Here is a 20,008-nt window from a genome sequence, read left to right on the forward strand (position 1 = left end):
TTATTGCATGGATGGATAACACATATAGTGTCTACATAAATAATATACTTGTTGGTGATTAGATGTTAGCAATAGTTTATAGTAGGAACTTGTTGAGTTGGGAGCCTCTTTATTTCAGTCTATGTAATTTTTTTAATTTAAAAAGGGATATGCTTGTCTCTTAAACTAATCAATCTCAACTTTTATATGCGGATCTGTAACGATTATTCTAGGTTATCTGTGCCTTAATTTTTTCCCTACGATTTAAATATTCTTTGCATATAACATTTAATAATTCATTCCGAGATTTAAAAAAGTCCTGTCTTATTAGACTATACCTAAGTGGTTTTACGTAGGTATTTACACTGTATCCGTAACCAAATCCGTTTAGTCGTTATTGCAACAAACGCGCAAACATCGTATTAAAGTCGAATAATACTCACGTATTATTTTAGTCGAATAATCGCTCATTATGTTATGATCCGTTTTCGGGATCTTCGACAGGACTACAGGAGCACCTCATCATCATCATCATCATATCAGCCAGAGGACGTCCACTGCTGGACATAGGCCTCCCCCAAAGAGTGCCACAATGACCGGTCTTGCGCCACCCGCATCCAGCGGACTCCCGCGACCACCTAAACACACACAGGAGCACCTAATGCACTATATTTAGCATTTGAAAAAAGTTGTTTGATATATATTCGAGTCTCACGGGAGTTTAATAAGATTTAAGTATTATTGGAACCTATAAGCCCACAGATGTTATCAGTACCTATTAGGTACCTATTTTTATCTCTTGCAAGAACTATAAAGTTACAATAATTACTTACTTACAATACAGTGGCCTTTATCTAACATTAATTGTTACGACACCTCTTCAACAGGAAGGTAACTCTACTCTCCCTGGTATCCTCCTCAAGAGCAGCAAGGCTCTTAGATAAGATATCTAATCAACAATACATTTTGTCTCGACTACTAACTTGCTGCCAGTATAAATTTTACTTCCAAGACAGGCGTTGTAGTTTTATCAATTAATTTGATATCTAATATCGTCTCTATGGCGTCACTTTGTAACGACAAACGACAATACGTTGGTCCGACCAGATCCGCACCGCTCTTGACTCCACAGTTCACATAGCTCTCACACCACCAAGAACCAGATGGAGAAAGATCGAGAGAGAAAGTGATTCAAAAGGGAGGTCACGACCCTCAATACTGAGGATTACGACGCAAGGAGGAGGTAACGATAAAATGCGAGCAAAATGCGCTGAAAATGAATATAATTTTGAATTTGTCCTCCGTAACGTGTCTTAGGCACACGTTCCTCCGAAGAACAAATCTATAACTATTTGTTTACCAACTGCTCAATTTGGATATATTACCTGAACATTGGGTTATAGAAAACATGGTAAGCTTTGTGAACAACCGCCACTACAATGATATTGGTCATGGTTTAGAATCGTAATATCCTGGCAATTATTCGCTTACTTCATTATCAATGTAATTAATGTCGGCGGCCAGTTCCCATGAGGACAAGCAATTAACACGCCAATCAATACGATCGATAATTATTGGACAAGCTTACATTATTACTTACTAGAAATTTCGTTTTAATCTGAGTTGCGGAGCATGTAATTTAAGGGCTAAGAACCCTTAAAGGTCTCAATATTCTCAAAAATACATTCTAAACTAGATTTAGATAATATTATCGTCTTACCAATTACATATGTTCGTGAATTTACCTATGATAAATGGTCAAATAGATATTGCGCGGCTAGGTGCTCCTTATTCTACTTACAATTTTCATTTTTTCTTGCAATGTAGGACTGATCAAGTAAAAACATTCAAAGAGTCACCTTTTATTGAGCGTAAAAAAATCCCTTGATTAGAGAGAGAAGCCAGGAAACTATATACCCCATACGTTACCAAGTGCGCACGGTTAAGATAGGGTTTAATTAAATCAGTGCTGGATGAAGACAATTTTATGCCCTATGCATTTCTAGACCAAGGTAGTCTCCGGGGTCCATCATATTCGATCGCTCCCTGAGATTTTGCTGTTTCCCTATAGTTCGTTTTTTTTAGCATTAGAAATAACTTGAAAGAAGGTAAGCGATCTTGACATGTCTTTTAATTGAAAAACGCTTTTTAAAAGTCAGTAACTATTACTTATGAAAGCGGAAGAATATATATAAATGATCGTATTAGATTCATAATTGTTACATATTTGCCGTAACTTATTTTTAAAATGTGTTTTTCAATTAAAAGACACATCAAGATTGTTTACCTTATTTCTAATGCTAAAAAAACGAACTATAGACGAAGAGGCCTAAAGACTTGCTTACATTGCTCATTAGGTCATTAGTTAAATCGGCGCTGGTTTAAATATCTGGCCTCGTAGCCTAAAACTTACCTCACCTAAAATAAGTACCTATGAAATTAGCACCCATTAGGATGGTCAATGAAAATTCATTCGCAAAACTAGCCCGTTCCTGTCCCATTCGTTCCTTTCCTGTGCGATCCGACGCTATTCAGCCGCTTGGATGTCACTCAGGTCTTTCTGGTCCTCATAGGACAGGAACGATTGGCGAAATCTAGTGTCGGAGAGGCCAAGATCCACTTCGGGTCGCTGAGCCAGCGAACTAAGTAAGTAAAACTAGCTCGAATGGGGCTCTCTTGGCTCGCACAGTAATCTGAGCTATCAGTAATTCGAGTCACGCAACTGATATGAGTGACATAATAATCCATTTGCATGTAAATCTACAAATTAGACGGATTAGTTCTTCGAACGCCCGTGGGACCGCTGCCACAATGTACTAAAACCGCGCGTCGTTGCACACATAATCATCTTCCTTGGAATGATCTCAATCATTATCTCATTTTCAGCACGCTTACCTGTCATTAAATCGTCTGTTTCCTTGTGGTATATAAGGATGGTTGGCTAGAGTAGTAAGTCATCGATCAGTCTGCAGCTGAGTTTATCTCTTGTGATTTGAGCAGTAAGCTACCCGGATAAATATGGCAAAACTCGTTGTAAGTATTTTTAAACTATTTATTGTAGAACATTAATACTGTTATTTTTTAAAGGAAAAAAAAAGAGGCGGAAGTAGATTTTATTCCAATCCTTCTAGTTAATTAGGAATGAGAAGATAGGTATCTAATTAAAACTGTCCTAATAGGTAAATAACTACCTTTAAGTAGGTAAATAATGATCTATGCCGCTTCTATTGAAAACTGTTATTTTAATGCTGAATTGCATTAGTATCTATAGTTACGGTTAGGTACTTACCAATAAATAAAGATTGACTTCACGGCTATTTGTATAAAATTAACCAGTAAACTCATCATTAATTTACCGCATAGGTACGGTAACTCTCACTTCTTCTCTCCCTGTCTCCTCGGTCATTCCCTCATGACAGGATCACGGTCATCACTGGATGAACTATTAAGTGATGAACGTCGCTTGTATGATACGCGTGTCAGTGGCTTCTGTCCAAAGTGTTTCTTACAACAGAGCACAAATTTGTGGAAGACGAGTCCATAAGGCGAGTTAGGTACATAAAGTATTTCACAAATAAGACTATGGTAGACACTCGTTACATCAGTATTTATTGGTGACCGAATAAAAATAAGAATTAACTTTTTCAACAAACACCACAAAATATAAAGACAAACTCGTGTCATTCGTGTCAGTTAAGCATCATGTCATGACTGACTTTTCATAGACAACATAGAATAGACTCCCTCAAATCCAATCAATAAAAAGAGGCTTACAGGATTTTGAAAGCCGAGAGCTGCCGAGAGCAATGATTTTCAGATGAGCTACAAACATTCAAGCTATGTATTTAGGTTCACAAAATTGTGTAATTTTTATGTAATGGACTGATAATTTTAGGTATTCTGATAGCACACACCTGTATTAGTATTTCTACGGAACTGCTGGGAAGTACCAGCTTCGTAAAGAATTTAAGGATCTACTTATGCCCCAATATACCCCAAATCAGCCCATTTTCATCTATTCTCCTCTAGATCCTCTTCTCCGTGATGATGCTGGTAGCCCTGGCCGCCGCCGGCGACGACGCGACCACGCCCGCCGACCCCACCACCACCGTGGCCCCAAGCAACGATACCGCGCCCGCTGCCGCCGACGCCGCTCTCGCCGCCGACGCCAACCAACCGCCTGACCAGACGCCCAAAGCTGCCAACAGTGAAAAACAAGGCAGCAGATAGACTGGATACCTTTGACGTTATGACGGTTTTTGAATTGCCACCTCTGTATTTTTCCAATTTAGATTAAGTACTAAATTCTATTCGGCAGCATATTTTAGAAAGGTGGTTTTTAATCCGTTTCATGGCCCCTAATTCTAATTTCTTTTTTGGATCTTACGATAACAATTTCAGTCACGTATTTATTAATAATGTTACTACAACATTTTAAATTCAATTAGGTATTTGATTCTCTGTCAATTAATTAATTTGATTCAAAGGGTATTCAATTTCTTTGTGATATTAAGGTAGGTATTTAATCCTTTTTAAGGAATTGTGGCGTTCAAAGGATCAGTTTCATTCCCCTCAAGACTGTCATCGCTCTTATTCAAACTTTATCGTTAGAACATGCTTCGTTTTATGACTTGATTTTATTAAAGGCTTGTACCTATTCTATCGAAGTAAGGAAATAAGTGTCTTCTAGCCATATTAATGCCTTCTTTACGCATATTTTATTAAACAACTACGAATTAGAACATTCATTCTTCATTCATTTGATTAAATATCATTATTTAAAGAAATCATAAACCACGTTAAAAAAATAATTAAGTTTATAAATAAATTATTGATAACTCTTATATTGTGTTAATTATTATCTTAACCCACCTTCGTATGAGACACCAACTATTGTCGTGGTAGGTAACTGATATCTTGACCCTGTGTTTTGATTTCAACACAGAGCGAAAGAAATAACAGTAGGTAATTTACACTACAAATTATGTTTGACAAATATCCTACAATACTTATACTACCCTACCTACCGTATCATGTAGGGGAGCCCAAGAGGGGATTTCGGGATTTACTCGAGCGCGGCAGATTAATATATAGGGGGATACCTTGTACCCGGTTAAGTACTTCCACCAAATATGAGCCCCATATATATGGCCGCCCATCAGGGATAAAGGATCAGATTAGTAAAAAAAAATTGATTATCTGAAATTCTCGAGCGCGTCAGATTAAGGTAGGGTGAGTTAGTTACATGCTAAAACGTGTATATTCCACTAATCTGACAATTTGAGAGTGGCGTAAAGAAGTGGGAGGGCTACAAAGTTGTAAAAAAAACGTCATCTCGACATTCTCGAGCGTGGCTATTTTTTTTTATTTTGAAGGGAATAATTCAAGGAATCCGAAAAATATATAATCTGACGATTTTCACAAGCCGAAATAACAAAAATTCATCGATAAATTTGAATGCGTGCAGCTACGTGATGCCTATATTCCCCTCTCCGCGTTTATATTCCTCTCTATCTATTACTCTCTCACTCCGTCCCCACTCTGGACCAGAGTTGCCAGATGGGTACGCCATATTACGCATTGCATACTATTTTATGGTCTTGCGTATATACTCGCGTACTCATCCGGCGATTTGCGTATTATTTTTATATTTTATCACCTGACAGCCTGTTACTCCACCACTCCACAATTGAAAAGAATAAAGATTTTTCATTTCACATGCTCTGAAAGAGGGTCATTGTTGTTCTAAAAGGGGTGCAGAAAATGATACGTTTCTGCTCTACAGTATTTTAGGTTCCAAGTACGATTTTATTATTTTTTTACGAGAAGCAATTGAAATTTGGGTATAAATGGATTTGGTTTACAATTTCCATTCTGATATTTGACTCCCCATTCCATAAACGTGTATGTGTGCAGTTTTAAGGAAGTGAAAAGTCGAGTAAGCAAATCTTGTCAATAGAAAAAGGCGCGAATTTCAAATTTTCTATGGGACGACAACTAGGATGAAATCGAGCCGGAGGAGGAAGATGATTCTACCGATGAAGATGATAATTAAAAAAAATACTCTAAAAAATTTAATTTTTAATAATTACGTTCTTATAAATACAAGTATTCTACATAAAAAACACATACATTTTTTTATTTGCATTCCTGAGTTTTTCAATGAATTAAGTTCAATGATTTAAAAAAATATATAAATTAGAATTTTTAATTGTCAGCTTAAGCGAATCTCTCCAGATAATCGTCAGATTATGAGACAGCACGTCTAGGGCATAAAGATGAACCATATATATCTTAATCTGACGCGCTTGAGTATTTTAAAATGGCGATTTTTTTTGCACATTCTAATAATGGCCGCGAGTTTGCGTCTCATCCAATCCAAATCGACAGATTATTATATGTATAAGAGCTTTTTTTAAGTTCACTTAACATCTCTTTAGAAAATCTGACGCGCTCGATAATTTTTTTCTTTATTTTCAACCCTTACGTACGACCACCCCCATCATGGAAACAACCAGATTAACATACGTACATTTTTTTAAATACGTAGGACATGGATGATATCAATATCTGACGCGCTCGAGTACGTCCATGCAACAGTTATTTTTACATTTTTGAAAATCTATAGCCGCTCCCCCCACCGATGAAAAGGTATATATTATATGACATTTTTTTCTTTTTATCATCTAAGCTTTGCAACCCAATAGGTCTCTATGACGCTCGAGTAAATCCCTATTTAGCATCGTGGGCTCCCCTACCATGCTTGTTTTAATAAATTAATCTTAAATGGGATCTTAAATTCTTTTTTTTACTTACAATAGAAATATCTCCCTGTTTATTATTTTCTTGGTAAAAAACCTTAGCCAAAGCCATGTTTTAACCCCCTTGCATGGACTTTATAAAAACGCAAATAAATAACTTGACATTGACTACTAAGTACTTACCTATTTAAACAAGAAATAGTTTTTTTTAGAACACCTGAAACAAGAGTGAAAAGTAATTACCTACTTTGATTTTTGGGGTTTGAGGTAAGTACCTATCAAAAAGAAAAAACGGAACCCTTATAGGATCACTCGTGCGTCTGTCTGTCTGTCCGTCTGTCACAGCCCATTTTCTCCAAAACTACTGGACCAATTAAATTGAAATGTGGTACACATATGTAAATTTGTGACCCAGAAACGGACATGTAACGTAAACAAATGAATTTTAAACATGTGCCACTTATGGCGTACCGAACTATGTCTTTGAATACTTTGGATGCTACCTACTATACGACGCTGACTGTACGGCCAAGGTGAGGAAATAAAATAACTAAGGCGCCTACTACTAATGCAATACCTTTGTTGTGTGTGAACAGTTTGTTGTAATGTGGACTAGACGAGAGAGACTAGACTTAAGGCCGTAACACACTATCGCACCGCACCAAGGTCATTGTGCGACGCACCGATAAGTCAGAGCGAGAAAGAGATATCGCTTTCTCGCTCTTACTTATGGGTGCGTCGCACAATGACCTTGGTGCGGTGCGATAGTCTGTTACCACTATTACGTTGACCTCATAGTCTAATAAAACATGGTCTTCCATTCCCAGAGTGACACGGGGCTACGTCACAACAACATGGCCGCTATATATAGCGCTATCGCATATTATCATATAGCGCTGTCGCATGATGACGTAAGCCCGTGTCAGTTAGGTGACCTAGAAAAGACGGGAATGGAGTACCAGGCGGAGTATACCATGCGTTGACCTGACAGAAGAAGACAGTATTTTTGGTCCGAGCTTGTCGAAAACTGATAGATCTGGAGATTCAATGGCCCTATAATTACTTGTTTATAATTTTTCAGACAACTAATTTAAGTTTACTGTTTTGGTATTTGTAAGTAAAGAATAATAACTGAAGTTTATGATGGCGTTTTGTTTTTCACAATTTGAAACTCCCTCTCTGAGACCGTTTTTTCAACACGCTCAATATATTTTGCTCCTTCAATTATTAATAATGTAGGTAGAGTTCGACCAAGAGAAGTCTGCAACGATTTTGATAGCACACGCAGTGCAAGTGTTATTTTAAACGTCTAACTTCTATGAAATTATGACGTATAAATAACACTTGCACTGCGTGTGCTGTCAAAATCGCTGCAGACTTCTCTTGGTGTAATAATTAACGCTGACATAAAAACTTTCTAACAAAAAAAATAAACCGTCGAAAAAACTGAATGCAAAAAATAATAAGCCTTTTTTATTTAACCTTAATAACTAACCCCCTTATTCATAAACGTCTACCAAAGTTGACAAGCCGATAATAATCGTTTGTCCCTTTCCATCATACCAATACATCGGAAAGGGACAAACGATTATTATCGGCTTGTTAACTTTAGTAGACGTTTATGAATAAGGGGGTAAGTTCGTAAAGTAATGTAAGTAAGTAAGCCTATATTACCTAAGTAATTTTGAGTCGGCGCCAATCAATGAGGAGGCACACTGAATGGTTAGGACAGATGTCGCCCCAGCAATCCGTCATTGTTTACGATTTGTGACAAGCGTATGGTTGCGAATTTTTTACTAATACTTGCGATTTATCAAGAAAAATGTATTCATCACTGTACGGGAACTGCAAACCGAGCTTCGAAGGAGAATTGCTACAGTTGGTGGAATAAAGGCTGATTTGATACAAAGATAATCACTTAATGTATTTGAGGTTATCTTGTGTATTTTACCGTTTATTCAAATTTTCGAAGGCTCACGTGCAGTTTTTCCTCTTATATTACAAGTGTTCGATCGAAAACAATGGTGTATACCTGGATCACCTGGATGTACAAGAAGGTGTTTCATATACGCCCGCCCTACGACACATCAGATAGGTACACAAAGTCGTGATGCGTATGGAGTAAGTACAGCATGTGTGGCTAAGCCATTTAGCCCTAAATTATGTACTATATCATTAAAACTTAGTTTACCTGTGTATTTACTCTTTCCAAAATATTTATCTTCCTTAAAATGCAGCCTATAAAAACGGTCTTTGTCATTTGCCTTCGTTTTTGATACTAAAAGCTTTTTCTCACCGATTTATGCATATCGGGTCCTTGGGAAAAAAGGGAGATCCTATATTTCCACAATTTGTCGCACAATTTTGGAGAAAAAGGAGAATGTTTACAATTTATTTGAAAAAAATGTATGTAATTTAGCAGCAACTGCATTATGGAGGCGGCACCTGGCGTGATAAAATGTCAGTTTGCCACCTCATTAGATACCTATTTATAAAACAGAGACACACATGAGTCATGTGTATACTGTATACCTATTGCCTTAAATTAAAGGATAAAGGGTTCTGGCTATTTCCAGGTTTGAATAAACAAAGACAGTCAGCTGCAGCTTTTAAAGCAATATGCGTCATAAATACATACGAGTAGGTATATAACTTATGTACTAACGCATCATGATCACCATAGAGAGGGTTGCCGAATTAAGCCAAAATTATTTCTTTTACACATGGAAATTTAAGCTTCAGGCGGCATACAGGACATATGAAGTAATGTTGTATGAGCGAAGGTTATTTCATACAAAACCAGTACCAACATGCCCTAGGTCAGCGGTTGCTACTTTTCCCCGTCGTCCAAGGTCTTGGGCAGGTTGGCGTCGGGCAGCTTGCCCAGGTCGGGCGTCTTGCGAATGCCGCCGCGCAGGTCCAGCGATAATGCTGAGACCAATGTTAGGTAAAGTGGACAATGCTGCGTTCCACCATATTAATTCTTTAATTGCTAATTGTTAACACTATCTTGAAATTAGGTAATATAATAGGCCACAGTCCCAAATTAAAATTATGACTTAATACTCATGAAAATGGGAGTTGCAGGCGTCCATAGGCTACGGTGACCGCTTAACATCAGGTTCATTGCTCTAAAAGGTAAAGGGATATTTTCAGGTTTGCAGTTTGCATAAAAAAGGCAGTTAGCTGCAGCTTTTAATTTGCTTCATAAATACATATATGTATAACTTATTTACTAAAACATCTTGGTCATCTAAATCTTCAAACGATAAGGCAAGCGTATGGTCGAAGGTTTACAAAAGTACCAACACGCCCTAGGTCAGCGGTTGCTACTTGTCGCCGTCGTCCATGTCGTCTAAGGTCTTGGGCAGGTTGGCGTCGGGCAGTTTAGGGGCGTCGGGCAGCTTGCCCAGGTCGGGCGTCTTGGGGAGGCCGCCGGGCAGGTCCAGAGACACGGCCGCGGAGACCAGCACCAGGAGACACAGAAGCAGCTGTAACGTATTGCACAATGAGTATCGATATAAACATACCCTGGGGATTTTGCAGGAATGCCGAATGAATTCGTTATATGTATATGTCTGTTGTAACTTTGTTTATTCTTAAAATTAGTAGGTAGCCGAAGAGTGCCACCAAATCCCGATAAAATACCAACTAATCATACATTTTAATGGGGCTAAAATGTAGCAAGCTACTTTTACCTACCTACACTGATGGGAATACGAGAACACATAGCACTACCTACATTACATTCTGTCCTACCATTTACAAAATCATATAAGGTGCGTTGGGGTCATATGGAATGGATTTTTGATGAGACGAGCAGTGTTGTATTGGAACCATCGTAAAACAAAATATAAAGGTTTTTATTGACAATTTGTGCGTAAGGCGGTAAGAGCAATTAATTGAATTCCATCGATAATACTCCAGTAGGTAACGTATGTACAATCGGTTGTAGAGATAACTGACCCCCCTTCATAGATTTGTTTTTCACGGGGGGTAAACTATATCTGCAGCTGACTGTACCGATGACCAATCGACAAAAAAAGACTGGTAGAAGTTGAAATGGTAGCGGGGTAAGACCGATAAAGTTTCTTACACGATATAATAGAAATGCTGTACTGTGTTATTCATGACTAGGCAATAGATAGGTTTTCAAACGTTAAAAGACTCTTATGGACCTTCCTTAAGATAAAGCAGAAAATAAGGTTTAGCTAAATATGTATTTTACTCTTCATCAGCAACTGGGGTATGCAGAATGCAGTGCCTTATGCATTATGCAATTGCATAAGGTACTTTTTGATATAAAAAACCAAATAATATTCCCTGTGAAATTTTGCTGGATAAAGACGGAAACATGATAGAGTTAGACCAAGAAAAGTCTGCAGCGATTTTGATAGCCCACGCAGTGCAAGTGTTATTTTAAACGTCAAACTTCTATGAAATTATGGCGTATAAAATAATACTTGCACTGCGTGGGCTATCAAAATCGCTGCAGACTTTTCTTGGTCTAACTCTACCTATGAATATAAAAGCACGAAAAACGGCCTTATTTAGGTTTAATAATAGATTGTACCATAAGGGCATAAAGTGACCCATCTTTACTCGAGGCAATTTTTTGGTCTGAGCGAAGCGAAGACCAAAATAGTAGACGAGGGTAAAAATGGACATTTATGCCCTTGTTGTACACTCTGCTTTTCACTTCGATTGCGAGGAAAATAAAACACATTTTCACGGCAATTTACACCACGAAATTGTCGTAAAGCGAAAGGACATAATACATGGCAGTGCAGAGGATGTCCCAGCTATTCACTCGAGTAGAATTCTCGATGTGGTTAGTAATTGTACCACCGTAAAGTACCTGGGCGTTGTCTGCTAGAGTCAGAAAGGTGGTATTCATTATGAAGCTGCTACGAAATTGTACTACGAGGGAGTTGCTTAAGCTTGTATACACTTCTATTTGCGAATCCATTCTATCATACTGCAATGGTGTGTGGGGTGGCTCCACGAGCTCTGCTCTGCTGCCTCTCGAAAGGGCCCAAAGGTTTGTGCTCAAGGTCATGCTCGGCAAGCCCCGGTGGTTTCCGACGGTATCCCTTTATAAAGACGCGGATGTTCTTAGTGTAAGGCAATTATTGATCCTACGAGTCGCAACTCACGTACATCAAAAAACCATAAATTCGGAAGAATACCTTACCCTAATCCGTAATCGAGTCTTTAGAATTCCTACGCCCATCACTAAAACCACATTCGCGAGGCGTCTTCCTAACTTCCTGCATCCGTATATTTACAATACAGTAGTAAAGGCATGCAACATATCTGAAAAGTCTCCTCTTGAAGCAAAATTCTTAATTAAGAACTGGTTGAAAGGTCTTAACTACAATCAAACTGAGATGCTGTTGAAGGTCATCACCTAATCACTTATAACATTCTCTGTAGCCTTACACACACTCGCGCGCACACACACACACACACACACACACACGCGTACACGCACACTTTCTCATTCCTTTTTCTTTATTTGAATTTCATAATTTCATTAACCACCTATTAGATTACTTTTAGTTTTTCTTAACCTTAGCCTACGAACTGCGAAGTCGGCTGCCACGTTACAGGCTTGCCTAGTGTGGGGCCACAGGATACGTATACAATTTGTAAACAAGGTTCTTTCAAATAAATATATTCTTATTCTTATTCTTATTCTTATTCTTACATAACCAATTCCCGCCAACTAACTTTTTAATTTTTTTTTTTAATTTTCAACATGTGATCAGAGTTTTAGACGCTTGGTTTTCTGCCAAGTCAAACATTTCGGAGCATTTTTGAACGATAATCGACTCCTCCCATATAACCATTCCAGTCGCAGAATCACAAAGTGGTAACTAAATGTCAGATGTGTCGTAACAGAGTCCACACAATGTGTCTAGAATTGTTTCGAAACAAAGTGTCGTCGCCGTGTCTACACTTTTCCGTAACAAGGTGTCGACACATTTGTGTGCACTTTGCGTGCGGTTTGCGACTAAATCTGACAGCAAATTTGTGACAGCAAATGTCAATATAAAATACCTCTTGAAAACCAAGGTTTGTCAAACTACTATTAGTGTCTCGTGTGCTCGTAATTCTAGTAAGTCATCATGGGCAATGCAAATGATAATAATCGACCGAAACCATATAAACAGCCAACACCCGTCAACCTTTTACAGAAAAGTTTTTAAAGAAATGAAATAAGCTACTTAGGTCAGGCAACGAATGCTCCAAAAGTTGTAGAGGGAAATGCTCGGAACACAATTTTTGACTCCGTAACTCGGTTTGACAAGTTAGGAGGTGAACATATCAAAAGTCCCCGGCCGTAGCCCTTGAGCGGGGGGGAGAGAGGGGGCTTTGAAGGTCCCATTTTCCGGTTTTTCGATTATATCTCGGAAACTATGCATCTCAGCGACATGGCCACTTATACAAAATGAAAGTTAATTTAATTTGTTACAAGTTTATTCCGTCAATTTTTTCGATATGTTGAATAGTTTTTGAGATATCCGCTCTTGAAAGTTTATTTAGGGCTCTCAATTTTATCTTGATATATCTATATCAGTGAAGGTGCTAGGCCGTGTTTGGTATCGTTTTCGTATAAATCTGGGGAGCTGAATCCATTTAAGGTATCACATTGACACCATTCCACAAAATAAAAAAAAATCTTTTTAGGGTTCCGTACCTCAAAAGGAAAAAACGGAACCCTTATAAGATCACTCGTGCGTCTGTATGTATGTCCGTCTGAATACACAAAATAGTTCTTTACCTATAGATGACAGGAAAACCTATTAGAAATGTGCAGTCAAGCGCGAGTCGGACTTAATGTACGGAACCCTTAATACGCGAGTCCGACTCGCACTTGGCCGGTTTTTTTGAAACTCTTCTTGACGCTTAACCGCTGAACCGATTTCGTTGAAATTTGGTATAGAAATAGTTTGCGTCCCGGAACAGGACATAGGATAGATCTTATAACCAAAATCATCTTTTGAAGGTGTGAAAAGTGGCGTGGAAATTTGTACGGGAAATCAATAACCGCTGAACCGATTTATATGAAATTTGGGATGGTCTACATCTTTGATTTAGTTAAAAATGATGAAAAAACATGACTTCAAACCTAAACTTAAACAGTATTAACTTCAAGAAGTCAATTCTGAATTCCCCCCTACACCTCATTTCACACCTTTAAAGGATGATTTTTGAGATAACTTATTATATCCTGTCTCGGGACTCAAAATATATGTGTACCAAATTTAAATTAAAACTGTTCAGCAGTTTAAGCGTGAAGAGGAGTTTAAAAGAAAGTATTTTAATAAGTTTATATGTTTTTACTTCGGAATGGTGTCAATGTGATACCTTAACTAAATTTGGTACTGCGAATTTATACGAAAACGATACCAAACATGGCCTCGTAGCTTTACTGTTGTAGAAGTCAAAATAAAATTGAGAGCCCTAAATTCTTATTACTTGGCCAAACTTGTGTAGAAGGAAAAGGTAAAATAAAAGTCTTCGGCAGGAATATAAGACACAAATATATTTTTTTTTGCGTTACTATTTCATTCATCAAATATAAACATACCTTGATTATACTATTCTAGTGAGATCCTCATAGATAAACAAAAACATTTACTTAAAATATTACAAGGTCGAAATGTCACGGAACTTGTGAGAGTAATATGTGAAAAATATAAACTTTTATGACAAAAAAAATCTGGACACAATTTAAGAATCACCCAATTGCGTCGAGGAATCATCTATATTTTTGCTTGTTTCATTACCTCCTCGCTTCTTTTTTGTCCTTTGTATTCTGTAGCAATTTGTTAGATCTGAAAATAAAGATAACTTGCGTCGTCACGGATGTCGATTTATAGGTTTTAGGGAGTGCAGAATTCGAAAACGATGATCATTTGATCGATGATGATTCGATGATTATTTTGTCATAGAAGTGGAATCCAAAATAGTCATCATTTTCGAAATCTGCGCCCCCTAAAACCTATAAAACGACATCCATGGCGACTTTTATGACATAGTGCATGGCCGCCATCTTGGAATCCAAAATAGTCATCATTTTCGAAATCTGCGCCCCCTAAAACCTATAAAACGATATCCATGACGACTTTTATGACATAGTGCATTGCCGCCATTTTTAAATTGAAAATGTTGTCATTTTCGAAATCTGCGCCCCCCAAAACTTATAAAACGACACCCATGACGACTTTTATGACATAGTGCATGGCCGCCATTTTGGATTCCAAAATGGTCATCATTTTCGAAATCTGCGCCCCCTAAAACCTATAAAACGACACCCATGACGACTTTTATGACATAGTGCATGGCCGCCATTTTGGAATCCAAAATGGTTATCATTTTCTAAATCTGCGCCCCCAAAACCTATAAAACGACACCCATGACGACTTTTATGACATAGTGCATGGTCGCCATTTTGGATTTCAAAATGGTCATCATTTTCTAAATCGGGGCCCCCTAAAACCTATAAAACGACATCCATGACGACTTTTATGACATAGTGCATGGCCGCCATCTTGGAATCCAAAATGGTTATCATTTTCGAAATCTGCGCCCCCTAAAACCTATAAAACGACACCCATGACGACTTTTATGGCATAGTGCATGGCCGCCATTTTGGATTCCAAAATGGTCATCATTTTCAAAATTGAGGCCCCCTAAAACGTATAAAACGACATCCATGACGACTTTTATGACACAGTGCATGGCCGCCATTTCGGATTCCAAAATGGTCATTATTTTCGAAATCGGCACTCCCTAAAACCTATATATCGACACCCATCTCGACTTTTATGACAAAGTGTTTTGCTACCATCTGCATGCAAGACATTTCTATTATTTTTACGTACAAAAATGGCCCCCTGTCAACTTTCAATCGAGATTTAATCGATAATTTATTCGATTAATATTCAGATTAATTCAATTTCAATCTATGTTAGGTCGACTAAACTAATCGCGATTAAAATTTGAGAATTTTTTTATTTATTTTATTTTTATTTTATTGATAAAAATGTTTACATGACATTACAGTTAAACCAATGCGTCACGAAACTTAGACTAAAAACAATAACAATAAGTACTTATAAAAGCAACAATTATTTTAACAACAACAATAATAGCACATTACATTTGACAAATTATATTGGAACAGTTGAGCACCTAGCATCCATCGCCTCACAGAATCTCAAGCATTCTCTATACACTGCCGTCCATCGCCAAGCAAATAGGTCGCACTCAGGTGTCGATGCCAGGAGCGCATTGAGTAGTGAGAGGGCGCGGGGCAGCGGCGAGTTCCTGCGCGATACGGTGCGCGCCGGCGGCACGGCCAATAGGTCGCGTTGTCGTGGTCTGAGGGCCATCCTCGGGACGTCCGGAACAAACAGACGCACGAGACCAGAGACAACTTCGGGACAGTCCGACTCACCACGCAAGGCTCGGCATGCCGTGACTAAAAGTTGATGATTCCGTCTGACCTCCAAGGAGTTGTACCCGAGGGAGCCGAGAAGATACTTTGTCGGGTACAGGTACGGATAGAATCCGAATATTTTTTTATAAAGGAACGTTAGAAACGCTTTCTGAACTTTCTCAAGCAGCAAAGCATACGTCGATTCGTAGGGGTTCCATATGATCGACGAAGTCTCTAGCTTACTCCTTACTAGACCATTGTAAACCATTTTTATGGCCACCGGGTCATGAAAATCACGGAGGTTTCGGATTACGAAACCCAGCCTTTGAAAGGAACTCTTGGCAAGAGAAAAAATATGTTCGTGAAACGTCAGCCGTGCGTCGAACACTACGCCTAGATCCTTGACGGCAAAGACACGATTTATCGGCTCCGAACCTAGTGTATAATGCTCATGTATAGCGGAACGAGATCGGCTAAATGTACACACAGAACACTTGACTGGGTTAAAATGAAGTTTATTCTGCATACTCCACCGAAACACCAAGTCGATGTCTTCTTGTAACGTCTCACAATCAGTTCTTTGCTCTATCCTGTATACTAGCTTTAAATCATCAGCATACAAGAGACATTGAGCCGCCCGAAGAACCGATTTGAGATCGTTAATCATGATACCGAAAAACAAGGGCCCCAAGATGGAGCCTTGACTGACGCCAGACCGGGTATGGTAAGGAGTCGAGACAAAACAACCATGTCGGACGAATTGCTGCCGATCGCGCAGATAGTTGGCAAAAAAGGTTAGTAACTTGGGAGAGAAACCAATTTCATCAAGTTTCCTAACCAGAACATCGTTATCCACGCGATCGAAAGCCTTCGAAAAATCGAAATAGATGACATCCACCTGAGTACCTCTGTCAAGATGTTGAGAAAGGTTGTCAGTTAGTATCAACAGATTCGTGTTGACCGAACGACTAGGCCGAAAGCCATGCTGCGCGTCACACAAAAAGGGCCGAACCTGTGAAGATAGAGTCCGGTGAAGTATGGACTCAAACAGCTTGCCTAGGGTGGGAAGAACGGCTATGGGTCTGTAATTCCCAACGACGGAAGTGTCACTCGCCTTCGGGATCGGCCTCACTCTAGACACCTTCCAACATCGAGGATATGACCCAGAAGAGAGCGCCAGGTTAAAAATATATTGTATCGGAATTTTTAGATTTAACTTAAAAATATATTGTATCGGAATCTTTAGAATTAACTTTTTTTATTCCATTGATTAGTCGAATAAACAGTTAATCGATTAATGCCTATCTCTGACCACGGCATTTTTACACTTTGAGAATATCTGAAAACAAATCAACACAAGGAGCCATTTTGCAAATCCAGTAACATACCAGTAACTTTGTTATTACTTTTGACAGCGCGTGTCATGTGTCAACACAGAGTCGACACAAAGTCGAAACATTGCAACTACTTTGTGACTGCAATATTTCTCAGCCTTAAACCATATTTATACATCATAATTAACAAGTTTCGTAGTATGTAAAGCGTTATTTCTGTTATTTAAGTATAGTATACGCATCGAAGTACTAAAAATGCTTCAAATAATATAGTTATGAACACAGGCACTGAGAAGTAAACAATTTCATTTCCGGCTAAACTAAAACAATGTGGTGGCGCGTTGATTATATCACACTTAGTTTATCAAATCACTCGAGCAGTTTATTTCCCATAATAATTTAAGTCATATTGTAATATAAATGCAAACAATATATAATTACGTCTTGTAATCCGTTTTAGAGATGGCGTATTAATGTCACTTATTTTTATTTAAGTATTTTTCAATCTGACAGTTTCCATTTGACAGGAACAAAATGAACGAATGAACGAATGATTTTGGCATAAAGTAGTCGCAAACCCGAAACAATGTGTGCACACGGCGACCACACTTTATGTCACTTTGTGTCATGTGTCGACCCTTCCCCATTTCTGGTAACTGTGTCGACACGGCGACGACTCTGCGACTGGAATTGTGACCGAAACCAGGGGTGCGAAACTCATGACTTCGGTCAAACTCGGCTCCGCTCGGCTCAGCATTGCTCCGAGCAATTATTAGGGTTGGCACCACTTGACTTCCTTTTGCGTGCACGACCACAGATAAGATAATCACTTGATTTTTGACAACCCTAAATAGACGAAAGGGATAGTGCCATCTATTAGAAAGGGACAGCATGATTCGACCCTGAACCGCTGTCAAACTTCGTTTTTGTAGGAAGTTTCCTTTCTGTACGGTAGTACTATTAATTATTCTGTGCCGAAACAGACGGTGTCGACACAAGATGTGTCAACACCGCGTCGTAACGGCGACTGGAAATGGTTGTATGGGCTATTTTATGTGATTTACTAAATTTAATGACAGAAAATACGGATTTCTAATAAATTGTAGCAAAAATAAAATAATATAACAAGTTTTGTCATCTACACAATTTTATTGCTCAGTAAAATTGTGCAATATGTTTTAACTGTTTGGCTGTTGAGACCGATTACCTTAGTCTTAGAAGAAAATTTTACTTTTATGCTCTAGCTAGAGCATAAAATGCGATTTTATGTCGTCTACGCACGACATAAAGGTGCACTTTTTGAGCATGAGATGTGAAAATAAAATTTTCTGATAGGCAGAAATTAAGTAACAGGAGGTAAGATTAAAAATAGACGATAGATTTGCTCATAGCACACAACTTAGTTCTTCAAGGGGGAATTGATCACTGAGCGACGGGGCACAACTAAATGGCAGTTGGAACAGTGTTGAAATGAACAAAAATGTTACACGTGATTTGGATTATGAAGGACTTTTCGTCTCACTCCTATTTTTAACTTACCCCAACGCACCTTTTTTGCCTTATGTAACCTAACCTGAATAGGTAAAACACTGATAAAACTTATAGGGAATCCTATAAGTTTGATCAGTTTTTGTTTTAAAAGGATCTTCATCAATAAGCTGGTATTTCTTTATCCGGTTTGCATTATAAAGAAGGAATTTAAACAAATTAAAATTAAATATAAAAGTAAAAAAAAATATTTAATAAAGCTGTTTCGAAAAGCAATGATGAAAGTAACTTACCACAACTCGCGACATCTTCAAGAAATGCTGTCAGAGATCCTAATACAATCCCTGAGATGGATCTCACTTTTATAACGGATTGGTGCGCGTGTTACAGATAATCAAAGTAGTTCTACACATTGTATGACAACAATACGATCCAACTTGAAGCGGGATGGTTGTTTGTTTGTTGAAACTCTATGTATACCTACCTAAGGTCAATGTAGCTAATTCCGTCATAGGGACGTCGATATAGTTGATAGATTGATAGATCACAATTTGTAATAATAAAAAATTAAAAAAAATACTAAAACTAATTATTTTCGAAATAAATTTCTTGGGGTTAGATATGAGGATATTGGGTATTAATTTTAATTGAATGCAAGTGACGGAAATATAATGCCCTTTCATTTAATACCACACACGATAGGTTTCTGAACAATTTTTTTTATTTTTCCATACAAAAAAAAGATGACGTCATAACTCGTTTCCGTTTTTTTTTTTTTGGTGCTACGGGTCAAATTGATTCAAATGGCCTAAAGATTAATCGTGCCGATTTTCATACCTAAAGGTTCACCATTTGCAGCTGATTCCCGAATTTCAGGCTGTACCGCTATCACTACAATTGTTTTTTTCCTACTATTGAAAATCAAAGAAATATACGCTCGTGGACGGAAAAGTCCCTATGACGGAATTAGCCACATTGACCTAACATGTCTTCTA

At 38.1% G+C, this 20,008-nt stretch overlaps 2 long non-coding RNA genes across 2 annotated transcripts; one reads left to right on the forward strand and one right to left on the reverse strand.

Annotated features, from left to right (window-relative positions):
• Positions 1-2,704: 2,704 nt before the first annotated feature.
• On the forward strand, positions 2,705-4,169 carry LOC134797900 (uncharacterized). Its single transcript, XR_010145127.1, has 2 exons — positions 2,705-3,012; positions 4,009-4,169. It is a non-coding gene; the product is annotated as an uncharacterized LOC134797900 (long non-coding RNA).
• Positions 4,170-9,922: 5,753 nt separating this feature from the next.
• Positions 9,923-19,397, reverse strand: LOC134797901 (uncharacterized). The gene is made up of 2 exons (XR_010145128.1): positions 19,307-19,397; positions 9,923-10,231 (listed from the first exon to the last, which is right to left on the reverse strand). It is a non-coding gene; the product is annotated as an uncharacterized LOC134797901 (long non-coding RNA).
• Positions 19,398-20,008: the final 611 nt, after the last annotated feature.

Source organism: Cydia splendana, chromosome 16 (assembly GCF_910591565.1).
Source record: "Cydia splendana chromosome 16, ilCydSple1.2, whole genome shotgun sequence".
NCBI classification, from domain to species: domain Eukaryota; kingdom Metazoa; phylum Arthropoda; class Insecta; order Lepidoptera; family Tortricidae; genus Cydia; species Cydia splendana.